Genomic DNA, 17632 nt, shown 5'->3' on the forward strand with positions numbered 1-17632 from the left:
GGCTGGCCACTACGCCCCGCCCTCCCCACACCTGCTCCCAGTGGACCGCATGTGCCTTTCCAGACCCTGCTGCAGTTCCAGCAGGGGTGGCCAAGAAATGACCACTACTTACAACGGGAACATTGACTGCTCCCTTATTCTCGGCCAGAAGCTAGTGTGCTTTTATGTCTGAGGCCCAGCCGGCTTTCCCTGAAAATTAAGACAAGAAAATTAAGATCCTATCTCAACGCCCATCACTCCCCACACCCCCCACCTCCCCAGCTCGTCTATCTGCCCACCAGGAGCCTTCCAAGCCTTGTTCAAAGCCCTGGACCTACATCTTCCACAAAATTGCTGCTTCTCTTCCTCCTTTTAGATCATTAATGATTCCACCCTCACTTTTGGATAATAACACATAGCTTGAATTTTCATTGAACATTTAAATGGCTTTATTTCCATAACTCAGCCGTTAATTTCTTGGGGGCAAAGACCAAGGGTTCCTGGGATTCCCCCATGGTGTCCAGCCCCATGTTTTATATTGTGATTTGCAAAAGGCTAGTGTTCAGTTAGTGTCCGTTGACTTCCCTGGCTAGGAACCCCGTATGCTGAATGTGTCTTGACTCCAAAGGTAGCTGCTGTAGGTGTTTCATCCAAAGGACAAGGCCCAGGCTGAGAAAGAACACAAGAGGAAATACATTTTAATCTCACAATTTCTTAGTTCATTTCGTACTTTTCCTAGGCAAACAATCAGAGTTTAGTCCGTGTAATAGACAGCTCCTGCCTCCCAGTACCATTGCTCCCCTGGCCAATCCACTTTCCAAAGTGCGGCCAAGAGATTTATTTTTCATGCAAATCTATCATCTTTCTCCACTGCTTTAAACCCCTCTGTGGTTTCCAGTTGCCCTTAGGCCCTAGTCCAAATCCTTCCTCTGACTTCCTAGGCCCTTGAGGATCCAGATTTGCTGCCTTTCCAACCTCATTTCCATCCCATGCCCTGAACTCTCCATGCCCTGCATACTCAGCTTGCAGCTCTTAAAACTTCCACACCAGGCTCTCCTTTGACCCTCCAGGCCTTCATGCCATCTTTTCCTCCTTCTAGAATGTTCTTTTCCCCACTCTTTTCTTCCTTTTCCTGCATCCCTTCACCTGGCTGATTCCTGTTCAACCCAGTTGAGCTTACTGACCCAGAGAGGACTTACCTGAGGCTCAGAGAGCAGACCAGAGAAAGTACCAGATGCTCGGCTCCTTCTTATATCTCCTCTTCATTGGGGTCACCAGCTTATTTCCCGCCTAGATCTTGAGTTAGGGACAGTGACCCTTCTGCTCAATGTTCATCACCCTAGTTCTAAAAATCGTGCTCATTGAATAGAAAAATCAAAATGTCCCCGCATTGCAGCCAAATGTACCCCACATCTACCCCACATACAGTGCTGCAGGCCATGAAAACATTACCCTTCAAAGCGAGGGCTTTGGGATTAAATTTATAATTAAAGAAGTAATAACTTACAGTGCAAAAGAGTTCCATGACCTCAAATTCAGTTCAGTTCAGCTTACCAAATCAAATTATTTACTTCCCCTACCACAACCTTATTCTCTGCCTCTGCCCTGTCCACCAGCCTCACTTGTGGTCTGTGGCTTGTGGGACACAAGAGGAAGGAAGGGGGGAGTCATGACCACCGACATAAACACCACCAGTTAATACTCTCACCCAGTATACTTTTGCCACTTTAAGTGAAGCTGTCCTTCCTACTGGAAGAAAAGCTTCCCACACCACTAATGATCTGCAAATCTGAGACAGCCTCAGTCAGTGGACAGCGAACCAGCGATGGCATTGTGCATACAAAGACAAGACAACAATTTGTGGAACATGGTCTCAGGGGCATCTTATGACCTCCATCCATTTTTCGCCACTCCTGACTCAAATGTCCCAGTTAGACCTTTGTCCTTTTGTTCAAAGCAGTGGTTCTCAAACTTTACCATGCGTCAGAATCACCTGGGAAGACTTCATAAAGCAAAGATTGTGGGAGCCTCATCCCCATATTTTCTGATTCAGGAAGTCTGACTCAGGCCCCAAAATTTGCATTCCTAAGTCCCTAGGTGATGCTGAAGCTACTGGTCCAGGGACCACACACTAAAAACCTCTACTTCAACTAGGAATGGTTGCAAAACAGACGCTCAGAAAGTATGTGTTGAATGAATGAATGAATGCAGAAGTAAGTGAACAATGATATTCTAGACTTTGTACAAAGATAGTTTGACTTTTGGAACATACAATCTAAGAAGTTGTATTTACAATATTTTTTCACTCACATATCAATATATTTACATTTTTATTATAGATTTCATATAAATCTGAGAAATTTAAGATTCACATATAAAATCTAAGGATATATATATATATACATATATATATATATATTATATGAAAAATACAGGTGCTTATACATAGAATCAAAGAGAGCTAAATCAGCCTATCCAAGGAAAAGTGAAATTTGTACCAGTATGGATTTTTGCTCTTTTTTGTTTGCTGCTGTATTCCTGCACCTAGAAGAGATTTGGCATTAGCTGACACTCCGTAAATATTTGTTCAGTGGATGAATGGATCAAGCCTCATGTACAAGCCAAGGGGATGCCTTCCAGTTCCTTTTGGGTGAGTGTGTAGGCAGAGGGGTTGCTGCAGAGAAGCCCTCAGTCTCCCAGCCTTGAGGCAAGTTGGCATGGGCTGTGTTTGTGCTAAGTGTTCCCCTGACATTACCTCAGACGTCCTCCCACTCTGCCTTCCATGGCTTTTCAGAATCTGCATTGTGCACAAAGGTCTGAGTGTGTTTTCATCCAGGGCGAAAAAAGAAATCCCACATCGGAAGTGTCTGTACACACTCATTTCCACATTGCAATCTTGTGTTGACTCGGTGAAGAAATCCAACGGAACTGAACACCCTTTGCAGAGTAGAACTTCTCAGGAGAGCCCCCACCCCAAGCAAAAATGTCCACAAGAGCCCCTTTGCCCTTGTGAATCGCCAAAGAGACATCTCTCTAGAGAAGGGTTTCTCTTTTGGGGGCCCCAAGGGGTGTTCTGTCCATCTTTGTACAAGCTCTTAACCAGGGCATGACTCTGGACACAGCAAAGGTAATTTCTCAACTTCAGAAAGCCTCAAAGTAGAGCCCTGGGTTACAAAGATGAAACACAATTGTGTACACAAAAATCTGTCTGTGAAGCCAAAGGTAATTAACTCTGCTTTTTAGGCTTCAGAATCCCAACCTCAAACATTTCTGTTGTTCTCCTCCAGGCACTCTCTTATTAGAGACTAAAATTGAAATGATCTTCTCTTTATCATGACACTTTAATTAATGGGGAAAAGGCAAATGATTTTAGTGGGCTAAGGTCTCCTTGACCTGCCCTGTTACCACTGTTATTCATGGGAAAACAGGAAGGACTCTGGGGAAGAATTTTTCTCTGGGAAAGACCTAGCAGCTGCAGAAAAGGTAATCTGAGGGACATCCAAAGGACCATCCAACCAAAAGGAATGCCCTCGTTGTCCCACCATAGGGACTAAAATTGTCAGGATGGATTTCCAGCAAGTTACTCTCTTGCCTCAGAGATATCATCTGAGTGGGGTGACAAATGAAGCTGTCGCCATGCTGGGAGAGCACAGTATTAATCAGATTAGCCAGACAGTCGAAGAAAAAGGTCCTAAGGGAATGGGATATGGGAGGTACTGGTTAGATGAAGACGATGATGATGACAATGAAGATGGCAAAGATCGTGATGCTGTCCCTGGTGATGGTGGTGAAGAGGTATATGTGAGGTACATGGGCAGTAGAGCTATAACAACAGAAAGGTGTCATGTGTCAGTGACTATCGTAAGTGCTCTGTAGGAATCATTCCAGTTCCTCCTCAAGTTCACATTTATATATCCATGTTATAGACGAGAATAACTACAGCTGAAAAAGATTAAGCGACTTGACTGAAGCCACCTGGCTAGGAGAAAGGACCCACCAAGGATTTAAGATGGTGCCATCACTGGAACAGCCCCAGTTTCCAGGGTAGGAAGCGTTCCGGGGTCCCTGGGAGGTAAGAGCACAAAAAAGAAGGAGTAGAGGGCAGGTCATCTACAGACTTAACCCTTGGCCTCAAGTCCCCTCTGCTCACAGCGCTAGGACAGTTACTGCTCAGGGACAGTAGTCAAATTGTCTTCTCTTCCAGCTCTATCGGAGAAATATGTAGGAAGGGACAGAGACATGGCTGGAACAACATGGAGGGAGTTGCTGCATGAAAAATGTTCTTTGCAAGGAATTTTTTTTCTTCTCTGGCAAAGGAAGACGGGTCACCTCTGCTGGGGACAGTGTCCCTAAGAAAATTCAGAACTTTGAGGAAGAAAAAAAAAACGCAAAAAAACAGGACATGAAGGAGGACATGATTAGCAACGTGTTCCATTCACCTCCCACAGTTGGCAAGACTGAACAATTTTGTGTGTTATCACATTGTTACCTGACGGTATTGTCTTGTCATCTTAATCTGTTCTTTCCTCTGTTTGATCTTTCCAACTCAGCTTCTGACTTTTCTTGGAGACCATAAATAATCCTGTTTCTTTTTTTTTTTTTTTTTTGAAGATTTAATTTATTTATTTGGCAGAGAGAAATCACAAGTAGACGGAGAGGCAGGCAGAGAGAGAGAGAGGGAAGCAGGCTCTCTGCCGAGCAGAGAGCCCGATGCGGACCCGATCCCAGGCCCCGATCATGACCTGAGCCGAAGGCAGCGGCTTAAACCACTGAGCCACCCAGGCGCCCCAATAATCCTGTTTCTTGAATGCGTCCTGCCCCCTGGTCCCTGCACCATGGGGGCGTGATGTCAGTGCCTAATGAATTTTTGTGACCTGCTTTGCTGAGGCATCTCCCCTGCTGCCAGAGGCAGTTCCCGGGGACTCTGATGGACACCGAGGTGTCAGAGCACTGAGGACCCGGACAGTTCGGAGAGATTATATGGTCTTCCTACAAGAACCAAGATGACCCTCTTGATCTATTCCTGCAAGCATCAGGCAAGCTTTCCCAGGTTTGGACTCTGAAGAGACTCAAGACCTTCCTCCAGGAAATAGATTCAGCTCGGTATGAAGAATAGCCCGATTTCCTCTGTGCCAAAGAGTTCCCCTACTCCGGGAGCAGAGAGGATTATCTGAGGTGATGGACCGAGATGCGCGCCACTGCTGCACATGCGCAGAGTCCTCTTAACCGCATGGCCCTTAAGAGCCCCGACGGAGCCAAATCACCTGCATTGGGGTACCAGCTGTGCTACTTACTAGTTGTGTGACTCTGGACAACTTGCTTACCCTCTCTCTGCCTCAGTTTTTCATCTGTAAAATGAATATGATACGCCTACTTATCTCATATTATGAGCTGTGTGTAGGTTAGATGTTATTTCTGCTATTGTCTTTATTTATCATCATTACTATTAAAACATTTGCAGATAGAAGATGTCTTCACCACTCTTCACAACACACAATGTTTCCCTTTCTCCCAACAAACCCATGAGATAGATTTTATTACTATCCTCACCATAGGTAAGAGGAAATTTAAGATCAGAAGACATCAGTGACTTGATAACCATCTGTGCACCATCCTGCAAGCCAGAGGAAGAGTCCCCGAGACCCTGTACCAAAGGGCGCCCCAGCGAGCAGTGGAGGGAGGCTCCTCAAGTAGGGAAGGAAAGAAGACGAGCAGATGTGAGCAGGTCTGATTGTTGTCTGGTAGGAAGATATAACCAGGCCCTTCTGAGAGCCCGGCACAGGTGGCTCTGAACCCACTTCAGAACATGAGTCCTTCTGACCTTACCGCGGGACACGTGCTGAGGTGGCCCCGGCCACGACGTGCTGCCCTGCTCTGGGCACTGTGCCCTCCCCCCGCTCTGCTAGCAACCACGCTGTGCTAGCCTTCTGTTCTGCGTTCAGAGAAATGTCAGTGTGGGAGCAAACCGAGAGCAAATGTGTCTTTCATTTGCCAGTTAGTCATGTACCACTTGTAACTGTTCTTGTGTGTGATGTGTGTGTGCTATGCATTATTTAACTTTTCCTTTATTTGTAGTTAGTGCCCCCCACTCAAGTTATATGAAGTTCCACATGTGCCAGGACTGTCTTCTATTTGATTGGCATCCCCAGAGAACGAGGCAGACACACCGCAGATTGCATAAGCATCTGGGGGTGGAGGGGACCTCTTCTAGAGGAGGAAAGCAGCCCGGCCTCTCCTAGGTCAGTGGAAACAGCAGATGGGGTGGTGGTCACCAGTCCTGATCCCAATGTGCGCTGGCCCCCACAAGGGCCCTGACGGTCGCTTCCTTGCCCAGTCATGCCTCCCTGTCCAGGACCGAGGGAATCCCTGCCATACCTCACCCTCCCCTCTGCCTTCATGAGAAATGGCAGCCCCACCGCACGTGGGCGTGTGGTGTGAAGACACTAGGTGAGGTTCTCATCTGGGCAACTGTTCTGCTGTGTTGTTTTCCTGCCCCTTCCTGAGGAGATAAGATCTGGGCAGGCTTGTGGTTCTCCCAGCGACCCTCAAAAGCAACACACAAGCCAAGTTCCCATTTCTCAGACGCCTCCCCAAAGTCACACCCCATTTCAATATCTGTACTGAGATCCGGGTCATTTGAAAGCAGCGGCAGAGAAAAACACAGAGCAAGATCAATGCTTCTGAGCTTCCCTTTCTTCTCAGAAGGTCTCCAGGCAATAGTGATTTGCATGGGCTGCCAACTCAGTACCTCACAGAAGGAGACTCAAGCCTGAGGTTGCTAGAGGAGCTGCCACTTTCCCCAGCCCTAAGGGGTGGGGGGAAATGAGTGCTTAAAGGAGAGTAGAGTGAAGTGTGCAAGTCTTCTAGGGTCCCGAGGAGAGGGGAGCAGACTGCTCTGGAAAGGCGAGAGAATGGAAAGTCACATATCCTCAGAGAAAAAGCTAAAAAGCATACAGGGCCATGCTCACGAACCCGTGGGTCAGGGGCTCCGAAATGGGATTCCAGTTGCAAGATACCCTAAGATATGGACTGACTCCTCTCCAGCTCCTCTGGACATAGCTACCCGCACTGCCCAGAGCTCAGTGCAGATTGAGCCCCACTCAGTAAAACCCCGTGAGTAGTTCACTGACGACCAGCATGTTCCACTAGCCCGAGAGGAGAGAAGCCTCATTCTGATCACTCCTTCCCTCCTGGCTTCTTTTCTACCTCCATTCCTCTTCAGACTCCCTTTACTTTGTAAGCTGGTAATACCAGACCCTAGGATGCTGACGTTTATGAGAGTCAGGGAGCGTGGGCCTAAAAGTGCTGCAGACAGCTTGAAAGGTCCGGGGTAAAAGAATTAGAAATTTCTCCTTTATTTTAACAAGAATATGCCCTCCTGACTTTAGGTCCCAGAGATCAGGCCAGGGAGGGTACAAAGAGATGGGGGCGTGGAGGGAGCAGGGGAGAAGAAGACAGAGAAGGAAAGAAAGGAGGGAGAGTGGGAGATTGGAAGAGAGAGAGAAGGAGGCGAGGGATCAGGATTCTCGTGTGTCTCCTGGTGTTCAAAATAGAAGTTGTTCAAAAAGGAAGCAAGTATCTCTTGAGGTCCCATGTGATTTAGAAATGGCCTGAGTGGCCAGCCCAAGATGCATTCACATTAAACAAGGAAGACATCTGGCCTCCAACATGAGGTCCACCTGGTGGCAGAGCTGGAAGGGGTGCATGTGGCAATCCTGGGGGCTGAGGGTAGGGGTGGGGGTAGAGGACATAGAGATGAGCGAGAGGCCCAAAGTTTCAAATTGCGGTGGAATGGAGCAGCTCCGAGTTGCTAAATTTCAGGATATTTTTCATTCTGGGCAACCTGGAATGTCCAGCTGTTAAGAGGCCTTGGAGCATGTGGGGAAGGGTTAGCTGGGGCGTTACTGATCGTGTAGCCTGGTTGCGGGAATGGGCTTGTATAGTCTGAGCCTACAGAGTCTTCATCAGTTCCTTTCTTGGAACCCGGAGGGAAAGACCTGTGAACTCTTCTTGGGTATATTATTACATTTAATCCCAGATAACATGTGCCCTTCACTTGTGGTTTCCATGCAGACACACCCCAGGCCTTAGAGGACTCTGCCTTCCCAAGGTCAGGTCAGAAGAACAGATTTGAGAAGCCATCTACCATGCCAATGGGATGGAATAATTTGGGACCCTTGAGGTCCTCAGGTAAATCCAGAGCATGCCCTAGTTCTAACTGAATATTCATGCCCCCTTCCAAGTACAGCCTGGAACCCCCAGAAGGCATAGAAGGTACCTGCCCAGGGCAGGACAGGATGGCCCTTAAGGACACAGGCTTTGGGCTCAGAGCTCCTGGATTTGCATTCTGGCTCCACCATGAACTTTGTGACCTTGAGAAAGCCATTTGACTTCTCTGGGTCTCATTTTCTTAAATGTGGAAAGGGATTAATAATGATCCTTGATAGGACTAAAGGAAACACCGTCTATGCCTAGCACAACATCTATCTGAGCTGCTTAAAGGCTCAATAAATAATAGTCATTCTTATTATTTTTATCATTCTTATGATTGTTTTTTCCCCAGATCAGTAGCCTCACTGGGCCTCTCGGAGTAGGCTTTTGGGGAAGCCAGTGCCCCAACCCTTCCCAAGACCCCAAGAGCCCTTGAGGGCATCAGAGTGCACGTGGTTTGGCCTCTGTTAGTTTAGCCTTGAGGGGACCCAAACCCAGCGCAGCTGGAGTGTGGGCCTATGTTTTAGACAGAGTTTGGTGACCCCAACTTATCTGCCTTGTGTCCTTGAGTGCGAACCAGTTTTTTGGTTTTGGGAGGGGGGTTATTTTGTTTTGTTTTGGCTTTTTTACAGACAGAGAGATTAACAACAAGGACTGGCCCTTGTCAGAGCTTTCCTGACTCTGACTGAGGGTTAAAAATGATGCTCACCAGCCGTTCTGCCTCTCTTTCTGCCAGTCACCGCTTCGCATGGCTGCCTCTGCTTCTCTTCCTCTTCCTCTTCCTGTCCTCTCTTTGCTGATCTGGACTCAGCCTGGTGTTCTTGTCACAAGATCATCTCCCAGGTGAGCTCAGCTCTGCGTGAAACAAAACAGCTCATCGGAAGGCACCACACTGCAGAGGGTTGGGGGACGGTCCTCCATGCTCTCCGGTCCCCTAACCCATGGGGTCGTCCGGTTCCATATTGCAAAGCGAGGTAGGAAGGGTTTTAATCTAAGTTCTTGGAACCCTTGGACTGGGAACGGGAGCAGCCCCAGATCTGGGTGGCTGGGTGGTCTGCACTGGTCAACCACTCAGCCTTAAAAGATGTCTGGGCACAGTTTGTTTTCAAAAGGCTTGTATGTTTGTTATTTTCTCAGCTTCGGTTTTAGATCCATTTGGGTGTTCTCCAAAGGAGAGAGCCACGCGGACCTGGCGTAGGAGCTGCCTCTTTCCCACGCTGTCCTCCCTGCGCTCCAGCATCAGGGCTCCCAGCCACACCAGCTGCCGCTCCATGCGTGCGTCTGGGGCGTTTTCGTGTTCTTGGGCCACGGCACGTATTTTATAAACACACGGTCAGTTTACACTGCCTGGGAACTTAGGGGCTTTCCTTTCTCTGGGAAACAGCTGTGAGGAGCTTGACCAACCTTGGCTTTGTGCAGAGTGAGACGTCATCTCTGATCATGCACGTGGGGCAGGTGTACTGGCTGGGTTCCTGTTGTTACGCCTGAGGATGCGCCTAGAAATGCTAAGGAGGGAAGCTCATTACGCTCTCCTCCCCCACTTGCAGTTTAATTGCTCATAAATGACTTTGCATACTACAAAGATCTGCTCATCTGCCTGTTGTACCTTCCCCTCCCTGACGGCCGTGGGCCTCTGAGGTCACAGAATCATGGAGTCAGAAAGCTGGAGGGAACTTGGAGAATGTCATTTCCCAGCTAACTAGATAAGCACTTACTATGTGCAAAGCATGGGCTGACTCCATGAGTGAAGGAAGGTGAACAAGACCTAGTCTCTGCCTTCCTAGAGCACCAGACTTTCTGCTCTGCCATCACCTCCATGAAGCCTTCTGTGACCTCCTGAGGCAACCTCAGGTTGTCTTCCTTGTGGCCCCGTGTCCCTCTGCTGACCACTGTTGTGGCACCGGCCATGCTGCAGTGACATGGTCGTCATGACTTCCTTCCCCAGGGAACATGAGCTTCCACAGAGCAGGACCAGCCATGCTGGGCGACACTCAGATTCTGCAGTTCGTCTCACAAGGAGAAACAACAGAAGAAGAGAAATGCTTTATTTATTAGCCGCCACTGATGATAATTATTTGGTTAACCCCCAACAAGACGAGGTTGGTGGCTGCCTAACAAAGAAAGAACTGGAAAAGGCAGAGGGATACCAGCCCTCCTGAGAGCCCAAGGAAAAATGGTCAAAATGGGATCGTCTAATCAATCGACTGCTCCCTTGGCCCTTCTGGAAACCTCTGCTGTTGTTGGAGGAGGTCCTATTAATAGGAGTTTGCTTGGGCTGCCATAACAAAGTACCACAGACCGGATGGTTTAGACAACAGAAGCTTGTTTTCCCACAATGGTGGATGCTGGAATCTCAGACCAAGATGTTGGTAAGGTTGGTTTCTGCTGAGGGCTACTCTCTTGGCCTGTAGATGACCACCTTCCCCTCTTTGTCTTCATACAGCCTTTTCTCCATGGCTGTCTGTGTCCTAATATCCTCTTCTGCTATGGACACAAGTCATAATGAATTAGGACTCATCTAGATGACCTCATTTTACCTTAATTACCTTTATAAAGTTTCAATTTCCAAATACAGACATATTCTGCGGTGACTGTGACCTCACTGTATGAACTGGTATTGGTAGGGGGGGAACAATTCAGCCCATAACAGACAGCAACACTGATGCTCAAAGATGTCCCAGAGAGTTCCTAACAAAGGCCACAGCCAATTGATCTAGGGGCCAAGAAATGGGCCTATGACTACCTCCCTCCTTGGATGCCCTACAACCCTGGACATTCAAAGCTTCGTCTATCACTGATAATGTAAACAATTGGTTACCCTCCCCTATATGTGCCCCCTCAGCCCTTCCCCTCCTCATTGGTGCTACCCACATTTCTGTATTTGAGCCAAGGGCAAGAGCAGTGTCAATGAGGAGAAAACAGAGAGACGGACTCTGCTTGGGACTAGGATGGAAAATGACAGCGACAGAGACAATTTGCAAGGAAGCCGACTGGCTCGCTTTCCCAGCTCATAAGCAGAACTGGAAAAAAGGTCCAGACACCCTGGCTAGATGGAGGAGAGCCAAGCCAGCAACAAGCACCAGCGGCGGCTTGCTGACTGCCAGCCAGAGCCATGCGCTGCTGGACAGGAACCAAGACTGAGCAGAGCAAAAGTCCTGGCGGCAGGACAACCATCCGCTCCTCAACATGGCCCTTGCTGTTGGCTTGTGCAAGGTCCTAAGTCCTCAGCAGCCTCGGTTCTCAGGGCTGTTCCTTACTGTTGGTTGCCGTTGGCTAAACATCGTGCTGGAGAGGAGTGAGTACAGGATATGAGCCTCCCGGTGACAACGGACACATTGTAACCAGATTTGGCCTAGCGGGGCTGTGTAATGCCAAGACAGCGGGGTTGGGGAGGGTGGATGCTGATTCAGCACAGGGGAGTGAGGGCGGGTGGGGGCTGGAGCAGGCCCCTACCCACAGCGAGTGTGGCCTCGAGGCTCTCAGAGCCCTGCAGAGCCACAGTCCAGTTCTCTGGAGGAAGGGAAGTCCACAGGCAGGCTTTCCAGCCACCCCTGGGCCAGGTCTCAAGGTGCAGAGTTCTGGAGGACTTGCAGACGTGGAGTTCTTCAGGAGACATTAAACTTCTTCCAAAACCATCCCACTGCTCCAGACGACCTGCTCCTGTCTCATCCCGAAATTGCATCGAGCACAGGGTCGACCAAGCTACGAAGCCCCAGCTTGGACACTGTCAGGAGATAAAGGCCAGCAATCTTCCAAAGGCCATGTAGCATTCTGGGGATAAAGCCACATTTTTCACACCAAAGCTAAGAATCGGGAGAAAGAAGGCAGTGGGCGTGGGAGGGAGTGGACCCTAACTTAGCAGAGACTTTGGGGGAGATGCAACAGGAGGGGGTGTGACCAGTGACCATCTCACAAGAACCAAGCCTCAAAGCTCACAGGAGCTGCAGGTAGAACTACTTAGCCCCCCTTGGGCTCTCCCCTTCCGCAGACTAGAACAGGAAACAGCAGCCACCCAACCTGAGACCGGAGTCTGTCTGCCAGGAGGTGGGAGACATTGCACCGGTGACCTGTGAGCCCGTTTATTCACTCATTCAGCCCTTCTTTGTTGCGTATCCGACTTCTGCCAGCTGTGATGGGTGGTAAACCCCCAGGCACTGCCCTCCTGAGGCTCCCATTCTACAAGAGGGAAAAGAGGAGACTCAGTCGCACAACTCAAAGTACTGTGGCAAATTGTGACAAATGTGACCAAGAGCTTTAAGGATGATGCCAGAGCCCAGACCGGGCAGTCCGGGAAGGCTTCCTTGGAAGTGACAGCTCGGCTGAGCTCTGAAGGGCATGTGGGAATTGCCTAGACGAAAGGATGGGGTTCGGGTAGGGCAGAGAAGGCCAGGAGAATAAGGAGCAGCATATGTGAAGGCCTTGAGGTTGGAAAGAGCACTCAGGCCTGCTCTCTCAATAATGACTTGACCTTGTGGTGGGTCCCTCACGATCCGAAAACTCTGATCTGGACCATTCAGGTGTTACTCTGCTTCCAGTGAGCAGAGCCAACCAACTGATTCTGCAAGGCTCAAGTTTAGGTTCACACTTGTGCGTGCAGAAGGCCAGGACGTCCCACCAACGGTGGCCGTGCATTAAGTGGCTCCAGAACACTCGGCTTGCAAGACAGAGAAAGTGAGCTGCCTTCTCCACAGTGCTACACACTGAGGCCTGCCGAGGTGGGCGGTGTGGCAGCTCATAGCCGCTTTTCTATTATGGTACCACGGAGGCCAAGCTCACAGGACTGACAGAGCGTGGAAGCTGCTGGGGGTCAGCCTCTTTCCGTCTCTGTAACTTGGTGGTTCACTGTAAATTTCATCACAAATAGGAAGATGGACCCTTTTCCACCCACCCAAAGGGAATCTCTAATCCCTCCATCTGGTAGGATTCCCCCTAAACTGTCCCAAGCTAGCCTTGTCTCTGACCCCAAGCAGGAGGGATACAGGGACGGATACTTCCAAGCCCAGAGACCATCAGAGAAAAAGTCCAACAAATCTCTTCCCGACCTCCCTTCCCTCCTTATCGTCCCTGGCACCCCTGTCTCAGTCTCGATCAATGCCCAAGGCTCCGAGACTGTCTCAGAGTCACCTGGAAGTGCAGAGCGATTCTGGGTGAGTCCACACTGCCTCAGTTCTGCGTGGCTTTCTCTGCATTTGCCCAGGAGGAATGGTTCCCGGGGGCAGCCCCTCACATCTCCCAGCCCGCCCCCCCCCCGCCCCGCTCCAAAGCCTGGATTCACGCCACACAGTCTCAGCTCACACACATGCAACCTGACACAACCCCAGCCTCACCCTCGGGCTTCCCAGGACCCCCTCTAGCGTGGAACAGAGATGGAGAAATGGCTGCGGCCTCCTGCAAGAGGGAAAAGGCAAGTCCCAGCCAAGCTTCAGACCTGCAAGAGGTGGACGTCCACGCTGCCCACCCCCACCACTTGGAGCCCCTCAGGCACACACGTGCACGCAAGCATCTGTCCCTCTAAATGCTCACAACCACCGGGGGGCGGGGGGAGGCACTGGGAGGGACATCTACCTTCTCTACTCTTCTTCCTAGTCTGAGGCTGGGGCCCGGGAAGGAAGACAGCCAGCCTGAGTCAAGGGCTGTTACCACTTGGAAAGATTCTCATTTGGAGCCTTCCTGCCTTTGGGCGCGGCGATCACCCAGGACCAGCTCTGCGAGGACCGCTCTGGGAGCATCGACACAGGCACCCACACAGGGCGTGCTCAGGAACTCCAGACCCTGCATTGGGTCCCCCCGCAGCCGGTCCCCACCGGCGGCCCTGTGCGAGGGAGCGGGGGCAGCGCTAGCAGGCAGGTGCAGGCAGCCACAACCCTCCGTCTCTTCCTCACTAAGACACTGTAAGTTGGGATATTTGTGCATTTTGTGTGTGTGTTTAACTCAAAGCATGTTTGCAACCCCTGGGCACTAGGCACAGTGGATTTCCATTTCTTTCGCAGCTGAGGCTCCTGCAGCCCGCAGTTCTTGACCTCGCTCCTCCTCAGCGGGTGTCTACAGAAGAGAGCGCCTCCCTCGGACCCCTGGACAGACCCTCATCCTGGGTGCCACAAGAGGAGGCAGCACAGTGACAGAGCTCCCCCTACTGACAGCTGGCCACGCTGACCCACCCAGGAAGGCCTGTGCGATGTCTCTCCCCCAGTCACCATTTTGTGAATTAGACTCCAGGAGTATCTTCCAGCGCCCCCTCAATCCTCCACCCCCAAATTACGGGGGCTTTATCCGACAGATCCACAGGGGCAGGCCCTTGTGTCACCGCCCAGGTCCTGCAGACAACACGGAGCTTCAAGCAGAACCTGACATGACACCCAGGACAGGCCTTTAACCCAGTACAGGGCCAGACTGGTGGGATGTATTCCAGAGACCTCAACGGTGCCAACTTCAAAGAGTCATGTGTGCCAGGCGACTCCATTCAGTGCCCACACTGACTGCCACCCAGGGGGCTGGTCAAGGCCTTCCCAAAGGAATTCTTAGACTCTGCTCACGTCTCCCAGCACCGGCAGCTAAACGGAAGCCCTACCCCTTCTAAGGGACTGTGGATGACCACGGAGTGAGTGAGAGTATAACACACTTGGTTCTCGGAGATCCTGGACGTTCATTCCGTCATTTAACCCTCACAGTGTCTCTGCCACCTTCCCCTCATAAAGCGGATGCCTCCTGGACACTGAGACGTAGAGAGATGAGGTGACCCGCCAGGATAAAAGCTCAGCTCCTCCCCTAGGCTGTCACTTTCATGAGGGGCTAAGGGCTGTGAACCCTGAGGAGGAGGGATACCGGAACCACAAGCCTCTGAGGCAGGGGCTTCTCCCCCGCCCCTCGCCGGGCACTGAGGTCACCAGAGTGACCCTCCGCAGATCTTCACAATCTAGAACCACCAAAGCTAGTGAGACGGAGGCTTACTGGAGAAGCAAAGCAGGTGAAGGGAATGAGCCCAGGCACAGGGACTTGATGGGTGTCTTCTGCCTGACCGCCACTAGGAAGTGCCTCTTGGAAGGGATCAGGAGCCCAGCCAGCGGAGGGAAGGCGAAGGTCCCCATGGGTGCAGCTTCAGACATCGCCCTCCCACGGCCCCAGTTTCCGTAGTCCAGTGCCTCACAACTTAGCATGGGATTCGCCTTGATGTACTTGTTCTGTAAGACAACAAATGCTAATTTGTTTGCATTTATTAGAGTTAATCAACCCCCAGCGGTGGTTGCATAAACGAATGCTAATTGGCCCCAGAGTCATTCATCATCATTAAAGCTGTAAGACTGGGTGGTTATTAATCAAATAGGCTTGCAGATAAGATATACGAATTCACGTATTAATTTAGTACAGTTCACTTCATAAGTCCAGAGGAAGACACTGTATAAGGGGCCTGAAAAGATGAATAAGAAAGATCCTCAAGTAGCTCAAACCTTAGTAAAGAAAGACACGAGAAGACCTCAAATAAAGGCATTTCAGAGAGGGGTTGATTGTGTCTCTCTGGGGAATCACAGAGGGAGGGCTTTATAAGGAGGTGAGATTTGAGTTGGGCCTTGGAAAGTGGGTAGGAGTAGAACAAAGAGAGACTGTACGGCATTCGTTGCACAGAGCATACGAGCCATGGCAAAGGTGGGGAAAATGAAAAGTATTCTTGGAAGCACTGAGGGTTCCTGGTGGGCAGCAGCCTTTGTGTGCAGGGAAGAAGTTTACAAACATTGCTGAGGTCTTGCTGCATGCCCAGGCCTACATGCTACCTGGAGGCTCTGTGCCGAGCATGGGGAACCAGCAGTAGACAAAGAACACCAGGTCCCTGACCTTACCGCTTAGAGTCCCTCCAAGAATAAGGCCCAGAAGGAGACTAGAGAACCCCTAGTGTTGCCCTTCTAAATCGTTGGAGGATTTTCAGGTTGCAACTGGGGAGTTAGTGACAGTTTGTAATGCTGCAAGTTTATGATGAGAGCCTTTGGGTAGATGAATCTAGCCCCAGAGTTTAAAGCAAATTTAAGAAGAAAGAGAAAAAAATTGAAAGTCCAGCCTAGATAAGAAATGATCAACACCAGGGCAACAGGTAGGAAGGAGAGTAAGGGCACGAGCGGAACCACACTCAGTTTGGGAACTGAGCGGCTATACAAGTGGAGCAAGAAAAGCCCCGAACTCCCCTGGGATTGGGATGGGCAAGCCCGGGTGACATAGAGAATGGTGGGGCCATCATCCAATGCCAGGGAGTCAACAGAGGAATGTTGGGATGGGAAAGAAATGGCGAGTGGGTGTGAGTTATGCCCCAAACACTGCCCACCGAAGAGGCAAAGAGTGTTCTGTGCAGAAAGAGGTGAGAGGAGCCAAGAAACCATGAAGGAAGGGCTCGTGGGAAGGACAGGTAAATGAGAAATAGTGGTGGGGGGGGTCTAGCTCATAAGCAGTCATGTCTCCTCAAGTCTTAGCACCTCCTCTTCTCCTTTGCGGTCACCAAAGCTCTTTGGAAAAACACTTTCTCTTCTAAAAGCTATAGTCTCTCTCCCAGGAGACCGTGCATTAGAGAATGCACCAGAAATACGGGTGACATATGTGGTAGGACCATCAAAGGGGGCTTGAATTCTAGTGGTGATGGGTGAACAGTGTCTCCATCTTCAGTGTCCCTTGTGGGCTCTAATATGTTATCGTGGTTTCTCCTCTGACAGGGATTCTCCTCCATGCTCAAGAGACCCCAGTTCCTGGTCTAGAGATCCTGATTCATTAGTTTTCCCACGACCCCAAGAGCCCAGGCTGGCCTGAATTCCAGATAATGAACACCACCGACATCAGAGGGACCAGATCAGAAGTCACCCTGCTGGCCAGCACCCAGGGCTTCTTACCTGCCTCCCCTGTATCACACTATTGCAGAGGTAGGCAGGCCCAGCCAGGTCTGGCACAGAAGTTCCCAGGTTGGGGTAAGAAAGCTGACCTCTTCTCCAAGTGCACATGGAGCATGTCCTCTGGGACCTCATGAGGACTCTGAGTGGTACAATCAGGACATTTCTTGGGCTTGCAGCAGCCAAAGGCAAACATCTTCAATTTGCAATCCTACCACCAAAGTCTCAAAAGCAGAATGTAAATCAATTTCCTGCAAAAGAGTTGATTTCCTTGGCAACCTAGAATTTCTTCAGTGGTGGAGTTTCTCCATCAATGCCTAAGGAAAGCCACTGCTGCTTCGATTTTTCCATTGGAACATCTCTTTTCTCTCATAATGCCATTAAATAAACCCCAGCAAGGGGAGGTACAAAACTGGAAAAGAATTACCAAATGGTCAGTTCTCTACTCGTCTCTAGCCCTGGAGTTTAGAAGAAAGGTGAGATCCAAGCACAGAAATGTGATCCTCTTTCTGGAGAAAGCCAGACACATCGTAGAGCTCTACAAGCTATGAAACTGAGCAGAAACCTCCAAGAGAGGCCAA

General features: G+C 50.1%; 1 long non-coding RNA gene across 1 annotated transcript; it reads right to left on the reverse strand.

Moving 5' to 3' along the window:
* Positions 1–262: 262 nt before the first annotated feature.
* Positions 263–9026, reverse strand: LOC106005546. Its single transcript, XR_006605968.1, has 3 exons — positions 8900–9026; positions 1179–1324; positions 263–648 (listed from the first exon to the last, which is right to left on the reverse strand). It is a non-coding gene; the product is annotated as an uncharacterized LOC106005546 (long non-coding RNA).
* Between the last annotated feature and the right edge of the window lie 8606 nt (positions 9027–17632).

The sequence above is a fragment of the Mustela putorius genome, unplaced genomic scaffold, assembly GCF_011764305.1.
Source record: "Mustela putorius furo isolate JIRA1106 unplaced genomic scaffold, ASM1176430v1.1 tig00000198_pilon_pilon_pilon, whole genome shotgun sequence".
NCBI classification, from domain to species: domain Eukaryota; kingdom Metazoa; phylum Chordata; class Mammalia; order Carnivora; family Mustelidae; genus Mustela; species Mustela putorius.